Source organism: Pleurodeles waltl, chromosome 12 (assembly GCF_031143425.1).
Source record: "Pleurodeles waltl isolate 20211129_DDA chromosome 12, aPleWal1.hap1.20221129, whole genome shotgun sequence".
In the NCBI taxonomy this organism is placed as follows: domain Eukaryota; kingdom Metazoa; phylum Chordata; class Amphibia; order Caudata; family Salamandridae; genus Pleurodeles; species Pleurodeles waltl.
In genome coordinates, this window is record NC_090451.1 from 1905176 (window position 1) to 1920737 (window position 15562).

The 15562-nt window shown below is 39.6% G+C and overlaps 3 non-coding genes across 3 annotated transcripts; all 3 read left to right on the forward strand.

Annotated features, from left to right (window-relative positions):
• The first annotated feature begins 2578 nt into the window (after positions 1-2578).
• On the forward strand, positions 2579-2660 carry TRNAL-AAG (transfer RNA leucine (anticodon AAG)). The gene has a single exon. It is a non-coding gene; the product is annotated as a tRNA-Leu (tRNA).
• A 4655-nt stretch (positions 2661-7315) lies between these two features.
• TRNAS-GCU (transfer RNA serine (anticodon GCU)) lies at positions 7316-7397 on the forward strand. Its single transcript has one exon. It is a non-coding gene; the product is annotated as a tRNA-Ser (tRNA).
• Positions 7398-7902: 505 nt separating this feature from the next.
• TRNAL-AAG (transfer RNA leucine (anticodon AAG)) lies at positions 7903-7984 on the forward strand. The gene has a single exon. It is a non-coding gene; the product is annotated as a tRNA-Leu (tRNA).
• The last annotated feature ends 7578 nt before the right edge of the window (positions 7985-15562 follow it).

Sequence of the window (15562 nt, forward strand, 5' to 3'; positions counted from 1 at the left end):
AGCTAGAGATGTGTGTAGCTGTAGTAAATTCTTTCTCATGGGACCCTACTTGCTCAAGGAGACATTCTTGCTGAATGCAATAGTGTAATTTGTAACAGGTGCAAGGCTGCCTGGAGAAGGAGAAAACAATGGAACTACTGACTGTAGCGTAAAATGTAACTTTTCTTACCTGACATTCCAACAGATGAAAACGTCAATAACATGGGCCAATCAACGACATGAGAACTGTGGTTTGTGTAAAACTCTGGTGAAGATTATTGGACAGAGATGGCGATGCACCAATGATTATCCATTGAGGAATTAAGAGTAAATTAGACAGTTTTGATTTAACCACATGACCCAAGGAGAAATCAGGCATTTATTGGACATTCCACTCCAAGCCATTCTTTGCCATTCTACTGAGCCATTTAGGCCATTTCGTTTGAGACTTTCCGTTTGTTCGCCCTGTTACACTAAACCACCCTTTACTTATTCCTTACCTGATACTTACTTCTCCTCTATATGAGGGAAGTTCTTGTTCCTTAGCTATGCCATACTGATACTTTGCCCTGTCCTTTCTTTGCTGATGATGCAAACGACTGATGTCCCGAGGACGAAGACTGATGCTGTTTGCTGATCCGTTGGATGGGTAACTATCTGATGAAAATTGTAATTGTCTGTTTGCCTTTTCTTTCTAGGTACCAACTGCTCTTTGATAGAGGCCATAGTTAGATGTTTTCCAAATTTGTGTTTGCTAAATTGTTTTGCATGAAGCCCAACATGCTGATGCTAATACGAGGTTATTTAAGGTGTTCACTAAAATCTGACGCAAATAGACAAATGACTGGGTTCTTGCTTTGTTAAACCATGCACTACTGAGATTTGGCTAAGTTGCTTCTTAATAATTATGTGTTAATACTGAGTGAATATTCTCTATGCATTGATTAATTGCATTTCTAATTGCAAATCTGAAGAGTTATTAACGAGATGAATTGCTGATGAGATTAACAGAAATGACTTTAGATTGTAACCAGTAGGGAAATAAATATCCTATCACTTAACTAAATTGGTGTGGTTATTCATGACTGAAAGATCATGGTGTGTTCACTTTATTGACTCTCATTAAAGGTTATTGATTAGCATGCTGATTAGTTATTGCGATTGTTGTTGATATATTGATCTATTGATTTGTGATGCCAAAAGACATCTCGTACTGGGAAGTCCCCGAACCTGGTCTAAAAGGTTCATCGACCTACGCGTGTCTCCTTGTAAGTTTACTTATCAAGGCCCTGACGCGCCTTCACTAATAAAAAGTAATCTGATCGCTTGCTGCGGAGTCATCGTCAACAAAAACTACCAAAATATTACTTCAATGTATTGTAATTACGACTGCCTCAGTTTTATGCATTACGTGAGTAGTCGGACAGCAATTTATTTAGCGCAAAAATATTTCTTGTTGATGCACGTACGTTTTTAAACTGAAGTGTCATAGCTGTAGCGGCAATACTCCCAGTTTAGGCGGTTTTATAAACTAAGTTTTACTTTCTCCTACTTAAAACTTTTTGCAGAACAATGCACATTAAATGGGAAGGCAGTTTTCCTTAATTGTGTACTAGTTGCTGCCTAATGTTGACATGTAAGCACCCCACCAATGACTGACACCTAGAGACTCGAAAGCGCCATACCAGTACAATATTTGTATGATATTGCACTTTAAATCCACGTACAACTGAATTAAAGCAATCTTAGCTCATTTGAGGGTAGTGTGATAGTACATCACATATGGATAGAACACGTTTGGAAAGTGTAATTTGCATGATTACATTTCATTTAACATATAAATTCAAGCTGAAGTAGTGATGGACAACAAGGTCGTATAGAGCAAAGCTGAAGACAACAAGCTACCATAACAATCTGTAAATATATGCTCTTTATTATGTTTGGACAACTATCACCTAATAGAACACATTTTCGCTACCATATTTTGTACTCCTGAACTATGGCATTTCGAACATGAGGTGGCTGAGTGGTTAAGGCTATGGACTGCTAATCCATTGTGCTCTGCTCGTGGGGGTTCAAATCCCATCTTCGCTGGTTTATTGTTCTGTCTTTAGTTTTTAGTATGTGGTAGGGCTGGGTTAACCCTATTTTATGTGAAAGTTAAATTACATATCCCATGTTATTTCCGGCAGTACAACGGCTCAGTTTGGAAACACCGCTCAGTTGAGTACTGTGCTTAGGCATTACTGTAAACAGCGCCAGCCGGGTTCTGCTCATGAATCACAAAATCTTTCTTGAGGCGGAGGGTTGGTAAGTTGAGGGACGTAGATAGTTTTATTCCTTATCCTTAAAGAAAGAGAAGCAGCGCGTGCGGGACCCCAATGTAAGGGTTGTCTTCCTACGGACTCTCAGGACTGGCGCTCCCTGACACCTCCCAAGGCCCGGGGCCAATCCTGACCTACTAAATGTATCACGTGCCTGCTGCTGTTGGCGCTGACTTTCCTAGGATCACTTCACAGGCTATACACTCTTATTCTCCAACTCCCCTATACAACAGAACATCTCACTTCAGAAAGCTTACAGAAACAAGTTTGCACAGGGTAGTGTGGCCAAGCGGTCTAAGGCGCTGGATTAAGGCTCCAGTTTCTTTGGAGGTGTGGGTTCGAATCCCACCGCTGCCAGTATTTTTCAACTCACAAACGTATTTTGTCTGCATCAGTGTCTCACTCTCTGCCTTCTGCACCTACGATCCACATAGCGAGAGGTGAGACTATGTAAAGTGGTGGCGGTATGTATATAAGGGTAGCCAGACAGTGGGACCGAGCCTTCTTATTTTAAAAAACCACAACCTAAGGTGACAAGAATTGTATCGGTAAACAAACCAGCTGTCTTGAAGTCTAACTATAGAGGCGACGAGAGGGGTCACTGTGATGCTGTAAGTTCAGTGAGTATAAACAGTAGAACGCTGTGTGATACGTTTCCTTGCAGTGATGACAGCTCGCGTTTCTAAAGCAGAGAGCAAACATACAATGGGGAAGAAGAATAAATAAGGAAAGACATATATTATATGCAGACAGTTATTATACTTTGCTTTTTACCTGTAACTCGCTCAACTGTCGGTGAATGCTGCGTTACCCTGCATAGCCAGGTCACCACAGCGGGTGTCCACAGTGTTTGGCCAAGTTACTATAGTTGTGAGTTTGTAGATGTAAGGTAGGGTGGCTGAGCAGTCTAAAGTGGCTAGATTTAGGCTCCAGTCTCTGTGGAGTCTTGGGCTTGAATCCCAACACTTTAAGTTTACTTGAACCAAATACTTTTGCAAAAAAGGTTCATGTAATAAATATTCATTAGGGTCGTGGTTGTGAGTATGACACTAATGGATAAAAGTGGGACTAACAATGCTACAATTCCTGAGACTACCACTGCACTAACAGCTTGGGAGAGGTTTGAGCTGGATACAAGATACTTGCATGAGGGAACTAACTCGAAAGGGGAACTATCCACTTATGTTTTCTATCGCTTGCTGAGTGAGTATGTTGACACAATGGATGCAAAAGATTGTTTTGTGTGTACACAGATTCCTGTTTCGGTACAAGAGGGGTTTACCTATCATACACTGTCATTAACATATGGGATACGTTGTAGTCTGTTACTAACAAGATTCTATAACCAGGAAGAGATTCAATATTTTTACTCAAATCATGATCTTGTGTTTTCTAATGTGCCTATCATAGAGGATGTGAGTGGGGTAGCTAAGTACTATAGAATAAAGTTAGTTAAAGGATTCTTTCAGGCGACATTAACAATTAGTACATCTTATGCACACCACAATAATTTGGCATGTTTGCTTACACCTGTAGAGAAAAGCTTTTTAGATCACATGGAAGAGAGAAGAAGGGCATTGAAGGGTAAACTAGAGAAAGGATTACAGCAACGGGCCTTTGCTAGTAGTGACGGTTATAGTGTAATTAGAGAACAAGGGAAGTTAGCGTTAGACGCACTACATGTAGCAAAGCTTTGCATATCCAAGACCAAATCATACTATGACAATGTGTTTGTGGGAATGAGTGAATGTAAGCGTGTGTTTTTGTTTCAGAGTAAATGGACGTTCATGTTAAATGGACAGGATCCAGCAATCCCCGGGATTTATTATATATGTGGACTTAATGCTTATTACCGTCTTCCAAAGGGATGGTATGGGACATGTTATTTGGGGATAGTTTTCCCAAAGATATATCAACTTGACGATTTGAAAAGGTTACCAAAATTGTCTGAATTACATCGTACTAGACATAAGAGAGAGACTGCTGCTGGTGTAGTAGGAGACATATTTGGGACGATAATTTCTTCAGTGGGAGTTATTATGAACTCCATAAAGATTCGAAAGTTGTCTACTATTGAGGATAACATGCTGACAAACTTTTCAGGGGCTATACTCCTGATGGATACTGAACTTGCTGCGGAGGGGGCTATGACTCTTCAAAAAAGGCTTGCTTTAGACATTCTTTTAGTGAAAAATGGCAGAGTTTGTAGATTGCTCAATGGGTGTAATTGTTGCGCTTACATACCAGATAATAGTAATGAGATTAGAAGTATGCTTTCTAACTTGACTAGGGATAGTACAGACTTGAAGGATTTGAAAGAACCAGGTGTTTGGAAAAAGGTTGGGAAAGGATTTGCTTCAGTGGGAAATTGGATTAGTAACATTTGGCATGGGATATTGTCTAAAATAATACAGGGGATATTGATTGTTATAGATTGCTTATTTGGATCATGGGTGGCATGTAAAATTAGTAAAAGAATACAATTGAAGATGGCAAAAAATAATAGGAGGAGGGAAGAAAAACAAAGGGAAAAATTATTCAGGGCAAGATCAAAGGAGAAACCAAGAAGGGAAGAGATTGATTTTAGGGAATTTTAGTATGCAAAATTAGTGGGGAAGATTTGTGTGATGACAAGAGTCATCAGAGGAGGGATTGCTGGAGTGTGTCTTTTAAAATTAATATTAACATGAAAAGCTTACAATATATTGTGTAATGAAGCTGCATAAAATATGTGTTAACGTAGAAATAATGCACACGTTTGAAATGTGCCCACGGGGAGTGGCTACCAATGTATTTGAAGACTAAAGAAAGTTATTAATGCTGAATTAATTATGTACTAATGTTTTTAATTTGTATTAACATATCAAAATTGGAGTTATGTATTAGGAGTTTGTTCATTAAGCAGTAGGCCTTAGTTTAGCGAAGGTCTGTGCCTAGCTGCCAGGTCTCATATTGAACTGTCTTTTTCTAACGTGCAATGTGCTATTTTCCTGAAGGACATGAAACTGTACTTTCCCAGAAGCTAGAGATGTGTGTAGCTGTAGTAAATTCTTTCTCATGGGACCCTACTTGCTCAAGGAGACATTCTTGCTGAATGCAACAGGGTAATTTGTAACAGGTGCAAGGCTGCCTGGAGTAGGAGAAAACAATGGAGCTACTGACTGTAGCGTAAAATGTAACTTTTCTTACCTGACATTCCAACCGATGAAAACATCAATAACATGGGCCAATCAACGACATGAGAACTGAGGTTTGTGTAAAACTCTGGTGAAGATTATTGGACAGAGATGGCGATGCACCAATGATTATCCATTGAGGAATTAGGAGTAAATTAGACAGTTTTGATTTAACCACATGACCCGAGGAGAAATCAGGCATTTATTGGACATTCCACTCCAAGCCATTCTTTGCCATTCTACTGAGCCATTTAGGCCATTTCGTTTGAGACTTTGCCGTTTGTTCGCCCTGTTACTCTAAACCACCCTTTACTTATTCCTTACCTGATACTTACTTCTCCTCTATATGAGGGAAGTTCTTGTTCCTTAGCTATGCCATACTGATACTTTGCCCTGTCCTTTCTTTGCTGATGATGCAAACGACTGATGTCCCGAGGACGAAGACTGACGCTGTTTGCTGATCCGTTGGATGGGTAACTATCTGATGAAAATTGTAATTGTCTGTTTGCCTTTTCTTTCTAGGTACCAACTGCTCTTTGATAGAGGCCATAGTTAGATGTTTTCCAAATTTGTGTTTGCTAAATTGTTTTGCATGAAGCCCAACATGCTGATGCTAATACGAGGATATTTAAGGTGTTCACTAAAATCTGACGCAAATAGACAAATGACTGAGTTCTTGCTTTGTTGAACCATGCATTACTGAGACTTTGCTAAGTTGCTTCTTAATAATTATGGGTTAATACTGAGTGAATATTCTCTATGCATTGATTAATTGCGTTTCTAATTGCAAATCTGAAGAGTTACTAATGAGATGAATTGCTGATGAGATTAACAGAAATGACTTTAGATTGTAACCAGTAGGGAAATAAATATCCTAACACTTAACTAAATTAGTGTGGTTATTCATGACTGAAAGATCATGGTGTGTTCACTTTATTGACTCTCATTAAAGGTTATTGATTAGCATGCTGATTAGTTATTGCGATTGTTGCTGAGATATTGATCTATTGATTTGTGATGCCAAAAGACATCTCGTACTGGGAAGTCCCCGAACCTGGTCTAAAAGGTTCATCGACCTAGGCGTGTCTCCTTGTAAGTTTACTTATCAAGGCTCTGACGCGCCTTCACTAATAAAAAGTAATCTGATCGCTTGCTGCGGAGTCATCGTCAACAAAAACTACCAAAATATTACTTCAATGTATTGTAATTACGACTGCCTCAGTTTTATGCATTACGTGAGTAGTCGGACAGCAATTTATTTAGCGCAAAAATATTTCTTGTTGATGCACGTACGTTTTTAAACTGAAGTGTCATAGCTGTAGCGGCAATACTCCCAGTTTAGGTGGTTTTATAAACTAAGTTTTACTTTCTCCTACTTAAAACTTTTTGCAGAACAATGCACATTAAATGGGAAGGCAGTTTTCCTTAATTGTGTACTATTTGCTGCCTAATGTTGACATGTAAGCACACCACCAATAACTGACACCTAGAGACTCGAAAGCGCCATACCAGTACAATATTTGTATGATATTGCACTTTAAATCCACGTACAACTGAATTAAAGCAATCTTAGCTCATTTGAGGGTAGTGTGATAGTACATCACATATGGATAGAACACGTTTGGAAAGTGTAATTTTCATGATTACATTACATTTAACATATAAATTCAAGCTGAAGTAGGGATGGACAACAAGGTCGTATAGAGCAAAGCTGAAGACAACAAGTTACCATAACAATCTGTAAATATATGCTCTTTATTATGTTTAGACAACTATCACCTAATAGAACACATTTTGGTTACCATATTTTGTACTCCTGAAACATGGTGTTTTGAAGATGAGGTGGCAGAGTGGTTAAGGCGATGGACTGCTAATCCGTTGTGCTCTGCACACGTGGGTTCGAATCCCATCCTTGTCGGTTTATTGTTCCGTCTTTAGTTTTTAGTATGTGGTAGGGCTGGGTTAACCCTATTTTATGTGAAAGTTAAATGACATATCCCATGGTATTTCCGGCAGTACAACGGCTCAGTTTGGAAACACCGCTCAGTTGAGTACTGTGCTTAGGCATTACTGTAAACAGCGCCAGCCGGGTTCTGCTCATGAATCACAAAATCTTTCCTGAGGCGGAGTGTTGGTAAGTTGAGGGACGTAGATAGTTTGATTCCTTATCCTTAAAGAAAGAGAAGCAGCACATGCGGGACGCCAATGTAAGGGTTGTCTTCCTACGGACTCTCAGGACTGGCACTCCCTGACACCTCCCATGGCCCGGGGCCAATCCTGACCTACTGAATGTATCACGTGCCTGCTGCTGTTGGCGTTGACTTTCCTGGGATCACTTCACAGGCTATACACCCTTATTCTCCAACTCCCCTATACAACAGAACATCTCACTTCAGAAAGCTTACAGAAACAGGTTTGCACAGGGTAGTGTGGCCGAGCGGTCTAATGCGCTGGATTAAGGCTCCAGTCTCTTTGGAGGCGTGGGTTCGAATCCTACCACTGCCAGTATTTTTCAACTCACAAACGTATTTTGTCTGCATCAGTGTCTCACTCTCTGCCTTCTGCACCTACGATCCACATAGCGAGAGGTGAGACTATGTAAAGTGGTGACGTATATATATAAGGGTAGCCAGACAGTGGCACCGAGCCTTCTTATTTTAAAAAACCACAACCTAAGGTGACAAGAATTGTATCGGTAAACAAACCAGCTGTCTTGAAGTCTAACTATAGAGGCGACGAGAGGGGTCACTGTGATGCTGAAAGTTCAGTGAGTGTAAACAGTAGAACGCTGTGTGATACGTTTCCTTGCAGTGATGACAGCTCGCGTTTCTAAAGCAGAGAGCAAACATTCAATGGGGAAGAAGAATAAATAAGGAAAGACATATATTATATGCAGACAGTTATTATACTTTGCTTTTCACCTGTAACTCGCTCAACTGTCGGTGAATGCTGCGTTACCCTGCATAGCCAGGTCACCACAGCGGGTGTCCACAGTGTTTGGCCAAGTTACTATAGTTGTGAGCTTGTAGATGTGAGGTAGTGTGGCTGAGCAGGCTAAACTGGCTAGATTTAGTCTCCGCTCTATCTGGAGCCGTGGGCTTGAATCCCAACACTTTAAGTTTACTTGAACCAAATACTTTTGCAAAAAAGGTTCATGTAATAAATATTCATTAGGGTCGTGGTTGTGAGTATGACACTAATGGATAAAAGTGGGACTAACAATGCTACAATTCCTGAGACTACCACTGCACTAACAGCCTGGGAGAGGTTTGAGCTGGATACAAGATACTTGCATGAGGGAACTAACTCGAAAGGGGAACTATCCACTGATGTTTTCTATCGCTTGCTGAGTGAGTATGTTGACACAATGGATGCAAAAGATTGTTTTGTGTGTACACAGATTCCTGTTTCGGTACAAGAGGGGGTTACCTATCATAGACTGTCATTAACATATGGGATACATTGTAGTCTGTTACTAACAAGATTCTATAACCAGGAAGAGATTCAATATTTTTACTCAAATCATGATCTTGTGTTTTCTAATGTGCCTATCATAGAGGATGTGAGTGGGGTAGCTAAGTACTATAGCATAAAGTTAGTTAAAGGATTCTTTCAGGCGACATTAACAATTAGTACATCTTATGCACACCACAATAATTTGACATGTTTGCTTACACCTGTAGAGAAAAGCTTTTTAGATCACACGGAAGAGAGAAGAAGGGCATTGAAGGGTAAACTAGAGAAAGGATTACAGCAACGGGCCTTTGCTAGTAGTGACGATTATAGTGCAATTAGAGAAGAAGGGAAGTTAGCTTTAGACGCACTACATGTAGGAAAGCTTTGCATATCCAAGACCAAATCATACTATGACAATGTGTTTGTGGGAATGAGTGAATGTAAGCGTGTGTTTTTGTTTCAGAGTAAATGGACGTTCATGTTAAATGGACAGGATCTAGCAATCCCCGGGATTTATTATGTATGTGGACTTAATGCTTATTACCGTCTTCCAAAGGGATAGTATGGGACATGTTATTTGGGGATAGTTTTCCCAAAGATATATCAACTTGACGATTTGGAAAGGTTACCAAAATTGTCTGAATTACATCGTACTAGACATAAGAAAGAGACTGCTGCTGGTGTAGTAGGAGACATATTTGGGACGATAATTTCTTCAGTGGGAGTTATTATGAACTCCATAAAGATTCAAAAGTTTTCTACTATTGAGGATAACATGCTGACAAACTTTTCAGGGGCTATACTCCTGATGGATAGTGAACTTGCTGCAGAGGGGGCTATGACTCTTCAAAACAGGCTTGCTTTAGACATTCTTTTAGTGAAAAATGGCAGAGTTTGTAGATTGCTCAATGGGTGTAATTGTTGCGCTTACATACCAGATAATAGTAATGAGATTAGAAGTATGCTTACTAACTTGACTAGGGATAGTACGGACTTGAAGGATTTGAAAGAACCAGGTGTTTGGAAAAAGGTTGGGAAAGGATTTGCTTCAGTGGGAAATTGGATTAGTAACATTTGGCATGGGATATTGTCTAAAATAATACAGGGGATATTGATAGTTATTGATTGCTTATTTGGATCATGGGTGGCATGTAAAATTAGTAAAAGAATAAAATTGAAGATGGCGAAAATTAATAGGAGGAGGGAAGAAAAACAAAGGGAAAAATTATTCAGGGCAAGATCAAAGGGGAAACCAAGAATGGAAGAGATTGATATGAGGGAATTTTAGTATGTAAAATTAGTAGGGAAGATTTGTGTGATGACAAGAGTCATCAGAGGATGGATTGCTGGAGTGTGTCTTTTAAAATTAATATTAACATGAAAAGCTTACAATATATTGTGTAATGAAGCTGCATAAAAAATGTGTTAACGTAGAAATAATGCACACGTTTGAAATGTGCCCACGGGGAGTGGCTACCAATGTATACGAAGACTAATGAAAGTTATTAATGCTGAATTAATTATGTACTAATGTTTTTAATTTGTATTAACATATCAAAATTGGAGTTATGTATTAGGAGTTTGTTCATTAAGCAGTAGGCCTTAGTTTAGCGAAGGTCTGTGCCTAGCTGCCTGGTCTCATATTAAACTGTCTTTTTCTAACGTGCAATGTGCTATTTTCCTGAAGGACATGAAACTGTACTTTCCCAAAAGCTAGAGATGTGTGTAGCTGTAGTAAATTCTTTTTCATGGGACCCTACTTGCTCAAGGAGACATTCTTGCTGAATGCAACAGTGTAATTTGTAACAGGTGCAAGGCTGCCTGGAGTAGGAGAAAACAATGGAACTACTGACTGTAGCGTAAAATGTAACTTTTCTTACCTGACATTCCAACCGATGAAAACGTCAATAACATGGGCCAATCAACGACATGAGAACTGTGGCTTGTGTAAAACTCTGGTGAAGATTATTGGACAGAGATGGCGATGCACCAATGATTATCCATTGAGGAATTAGGAGTAAATTAGACAGTTTTGATTTAACCACATGACCCGAGGAGAAATCAGGCATTTATTGGACATTCCACTCCAAGCCATTCTTTGCCATTCTACTGAGCCATTTAGGCCATTTCGTTTGAGACTTTGCCGTTTGTTCGCTTTGATACTCTAAACCACCCTTTACTTATTCCTTACCTGATACTTACTTCTCCTCTATATGAGGGAAGTTCTTGTTCCTTAGCTATGCCATACTGATACTTTGCCCTGTCCTTTCTTTGCTGATGATGCAAACGACTGATGTCCCGAGGACGAAGAATGACGATGTTTGCTGATCCGTTGGATGGGTAACTATCTGATGAAAATTGTAATTGTCTGTTTGCCTTTTCTTTCTAGGTACCAACGCTCTTTGATAGATGCCATAGTTAGATGTTTTCCAAATTTGTGTTTGCTAAATTGTTTTGCATGAAGCCCAACATGCTGATGCTAATACGAGGTTATTTAAGGTGTTCACTAAAATCTGACACAAATAGACAAATGACTGAGTTCTTGCTTTGTTGAACCATGCACTACTGAGACTTTGCTAAGATGCTTCTTAATAATTATGTGTTAATACTGAGTGAATATTCTCTATGCATTGATTAATTGCGTTTCTAATTGCAAATCTGAAGAGTTACTAATGAGATGAATTGCTGATGAGATTAACAGAAATGACTTTAGATTGTAACCAGTAGGGAAATAAATATCCTAACACTTAACTAAATTGGTGTGGTTATTCATGACTGAAAGATCATGGTGTGTTCACTTTATTGACTCTCATTAAAGGTTATTGATTAGCATGCTGATTAGTTATTGCGATTGTTGTTGAGATATTGATCTATTGATTTGTGATGCCAAAAGACATCTCGTACTGGGAAGTCCCCGAACCTGGTCTAAAAGGTTCATCGACCTAGGCGTGTCTCCTTATAAGTTTACTTATCAAGGCTCTGACGCGCCTTCACTAATAAAAAGTAATCTGATCGCTTGCTGCGGAGTCATCGTCAACAAAAACTACCAAAATATTACTTCAATGTATTGTAATTACGACTGCCTCAGTTTTATGCATTACGTGAGTAGTCGGACAGCAATTTATTTAGCGCAAAAATATTTCTTGTTGATGCACGTACGTTTTTAAACTGAAGTGTCATAGCTGTAGCGGCAATACTCCCAGTTTAGGTGGTTTTATAAACTAAGTTTTACATTCTCCTACTTAAAACTTTTTGCAGAACAATGCACATTAAATGGGAAGGCAGTTTTCCTTAATTGTGTACTATTTGCTGCCTAATGTTGACATGTAAGCACACCACCAATAACTGACACCTAGAGACTCGAAAGCGCCATACCAGTACAATATTTGTATGATATTGCACTTTAAATCCACGTACAACTGAATTAAAGCAATCTTAGCTCATTTGAGGGTAGTGTGATAGTACATCACATATGGATAGAACACGTTTGAAAAATGTAATTTTCATGATTACATTACATTTAACATATAAATTCAAGCTGAAGTAGGGATGGACAACAAGGTCGTATAGAGCAAAGCTGAAGACAACAAGTTACCATAACAATCTGTAAATATATCCTCTTTATTATGTTTAGACAACTATCACCTAATAGAACACATTTTGGCTACCATATTTTGTACTCCTGAAAGATGGTGTTTTGAAGACAAGGTGGCCGAGTGGTTAAGACGATGGACGGCTAATCCGTTGTGCTCTTCATGCGTGGGTTCGAATCCCATCCTCGTCGGTTTATTGTTCCATCTTTAGTTTTTAGTATGTGGTAGGGCTGGGTTAACCCTATTTTATGTGAAAGTTAAATGACATATCCCATGGTATTTCCGGCAGTACAACGGCTCAGTTTGGAAACATCGCTCAGTTGAGTACTGTGCTTAGGCATTACTGTAAACAGCGCCAGCCGGGTTCTGCTCATGAATCAAAAAATCTTTCCTGAGGCGGAGGGTTGGTAAATTGAGGGACGTAGATAGTTTGATTCCATATCCTTAAAGAAAGAGAAGCAGCGCATGCGGGACGCCAATGTAAGGGTTGTCTTCCTACGGACTCTCAGGACTGGCGCTCCCTGACACCTCCCATGGCCCGGGGCCAATCCTGACCTACTGAATGTATCACGTGCCTGCTGCTGTTGGCGTTGACTTTCCTAGGATCACTTCACAGGCTATACACACTTATTCTCCAACTCCCCTATACAACAGAACATCTCACTTCAGAAAGCTTACAGAAACAGGTTTGCACAGGGTATTGGGGCTGAGCGGTCTAAGGCGCTGGATTAAGGCTCCAGTCTCTTTGAAGGCGTGGGTTCGAATCCCACCGCTGCCAGTATTTTTCAACTCACAAACGTATTTTGTCTGCATCAGTGTCTCACTCTCTGCCTTCTGCACCTACGATCCACATAGCGAGAGGTGAGACTATGTAAAGTGGTGACATATATATATAAGGGTAGCCAGACAGTGGGACCGAGCCTTCATATTTTAAAAAACCACAACCTAAGGTGACAAGAATTGTATCGGTAAACAAACCAGCTGTCTTGAAGTCTAACTATAGAGGCAACGAGAGGGGTCCCTGTGATGCTGAAAGTTCAGTGAGTGTAAACAGTAGAACGCTGTGTGATACGTTTCCTTGCAGTGATGACAGCTCGCGTTTCTAAAGCAGAGAGCAAACATACAATGGGGAAGAAGAATAAATAAGGAAAGACATATATTATATGCAGACTGTTATTATACTTTGCTTTTCACCTGTAACTCGATCAACTGTCGGTGAATGCTGCGTTACCCTGCATAGCCAGGTCACCACAGCGGGTGTCCACAGTGTTTGGCCAAGTTACTATAGTTGTGCGCTTGTAGATGTGAGGTAGCGTGGCTGAGCAGGCTAAACTGACTAGATTTAGGCTCCAGTCTCTCTGGAGCCTTGGGCTTGAATCCCAACACTTTAAGTTTACTTGAACCAAATACTTTTGCAAAAAAGGTTCATGTAATAAATATTCATTAGGGTCGTGGTTGTGAGTATGACACTAATGGATAAAAGTGGGACTAACAATGCTACAATTCCTGAGACTACCACTGCACTAACAGCCTGGGAGAGGTTTGAGCTGGATACAAAATACTTGCATGAGGGAACAAACTCGAAAGGGGAACTATCCACTGATGTTTTCTATCGCTTGCTGAGCGAGTATGTTGACACAATGGATGCAAAAGATTGTTTTGTGTGTACACAGATTCCTGTTTCGGTACAAGAGGGGGTTACCTATCATAGACTGTCATTAACATATGGGATACGTTGTAGTCTGTTACTAACAAGATTCTATAACCAGGAAGAGATTCAATATTTTTACTCAAATCATGATCTTGTGTTTTCTAATGTGCCTATCATAGAGGATGTGAGTGGGGTAGCTAAGTACTATAGCATAAAGTTAGTTAAAGGATTCTTTCAGGCGACATTAACAATTAGTACATCTTATGCACACCACAATAATTTGACATGTTTGCTTACACCTGTAGAGAAAAGCTTTTTAGATCACACGGAAGAGAGAAGAAGGGCATTGAAGGGTAAACTAGAGAAAGGATTACAGCAACGGGCCTTTGCTAGTAGTGACGGTTATAGTGCAATTAGAGAACAAGGGAAGTTAGATTTAGACGCACTACATGTAGGAAAGCTTTGCATATCCAAGACCAAATCATACTATGACAATGTGTTTGTGGGAATGAGTGAATGGAAGCGTGTGTTTTTGTTTCAGAGTAAATGGACGTTCATGTTAAATGGACAGGATCCAGCAATCCCCGGGATTTATTATATATGTGGAATTAATGCTTATTACCGTCTTCCAAAGGGATAGTATGGGACATGTTATTTGGGGATAGTTTTCCCAAAGATATATCAACTTGACGATTTGTAAAGGTTACCAAAATTGTCTGAATTACATCGTACTAGACATAAGAAAGAGACTGCTGCTGGTGTAGTAGGAGACATATTTGGGACGATAATTTCTTCAGTGGGAGTTATTATGAACTCCATAAAGATTCGAAAGTTGTCTACTATTGAGGATAACATGCTGACAAACTTTTCAGGGGCTATACACCTGATGGATACTGAACTTGCTGCGGAGGGGGCTATGACTCTTCAAAACAGGCTTGCTTTAGACATTCTTTTAGTGAAAAATGGCAGAGTTTGTAGATTGCTCAATGGGTGTAATTGTTGCGCTTACATACCAGATAATAGTAATGAGATTAGAAGTATGCTTACTAACTTGACTAGGGATAGTACGGACTTGAAGGATTTGAAAGAACCAGGTGTTTGGAAAAAGGTTGGGAAAGGATTTGCTTCAGAGGGAAATTGGATTAGTAACATTTGGCATGGGATATTGTCTAAAATAATACAGGGGATATTGATTGTTATAGATTGCTTATTTGGATCATGGGTGGCATGTAAAATTAGTAAAAGAATAAAATTGAAGATGGCGAAAAATAATAGGAGGAGGGAAGAAAAACAAAGGGAAAAATTATTCAGGGCAAGATCAAAGGGGAAACCAAGAAGGGAAGAGATTGATATGAGGCAATTTTAGTATGTAAAATTAGTAGG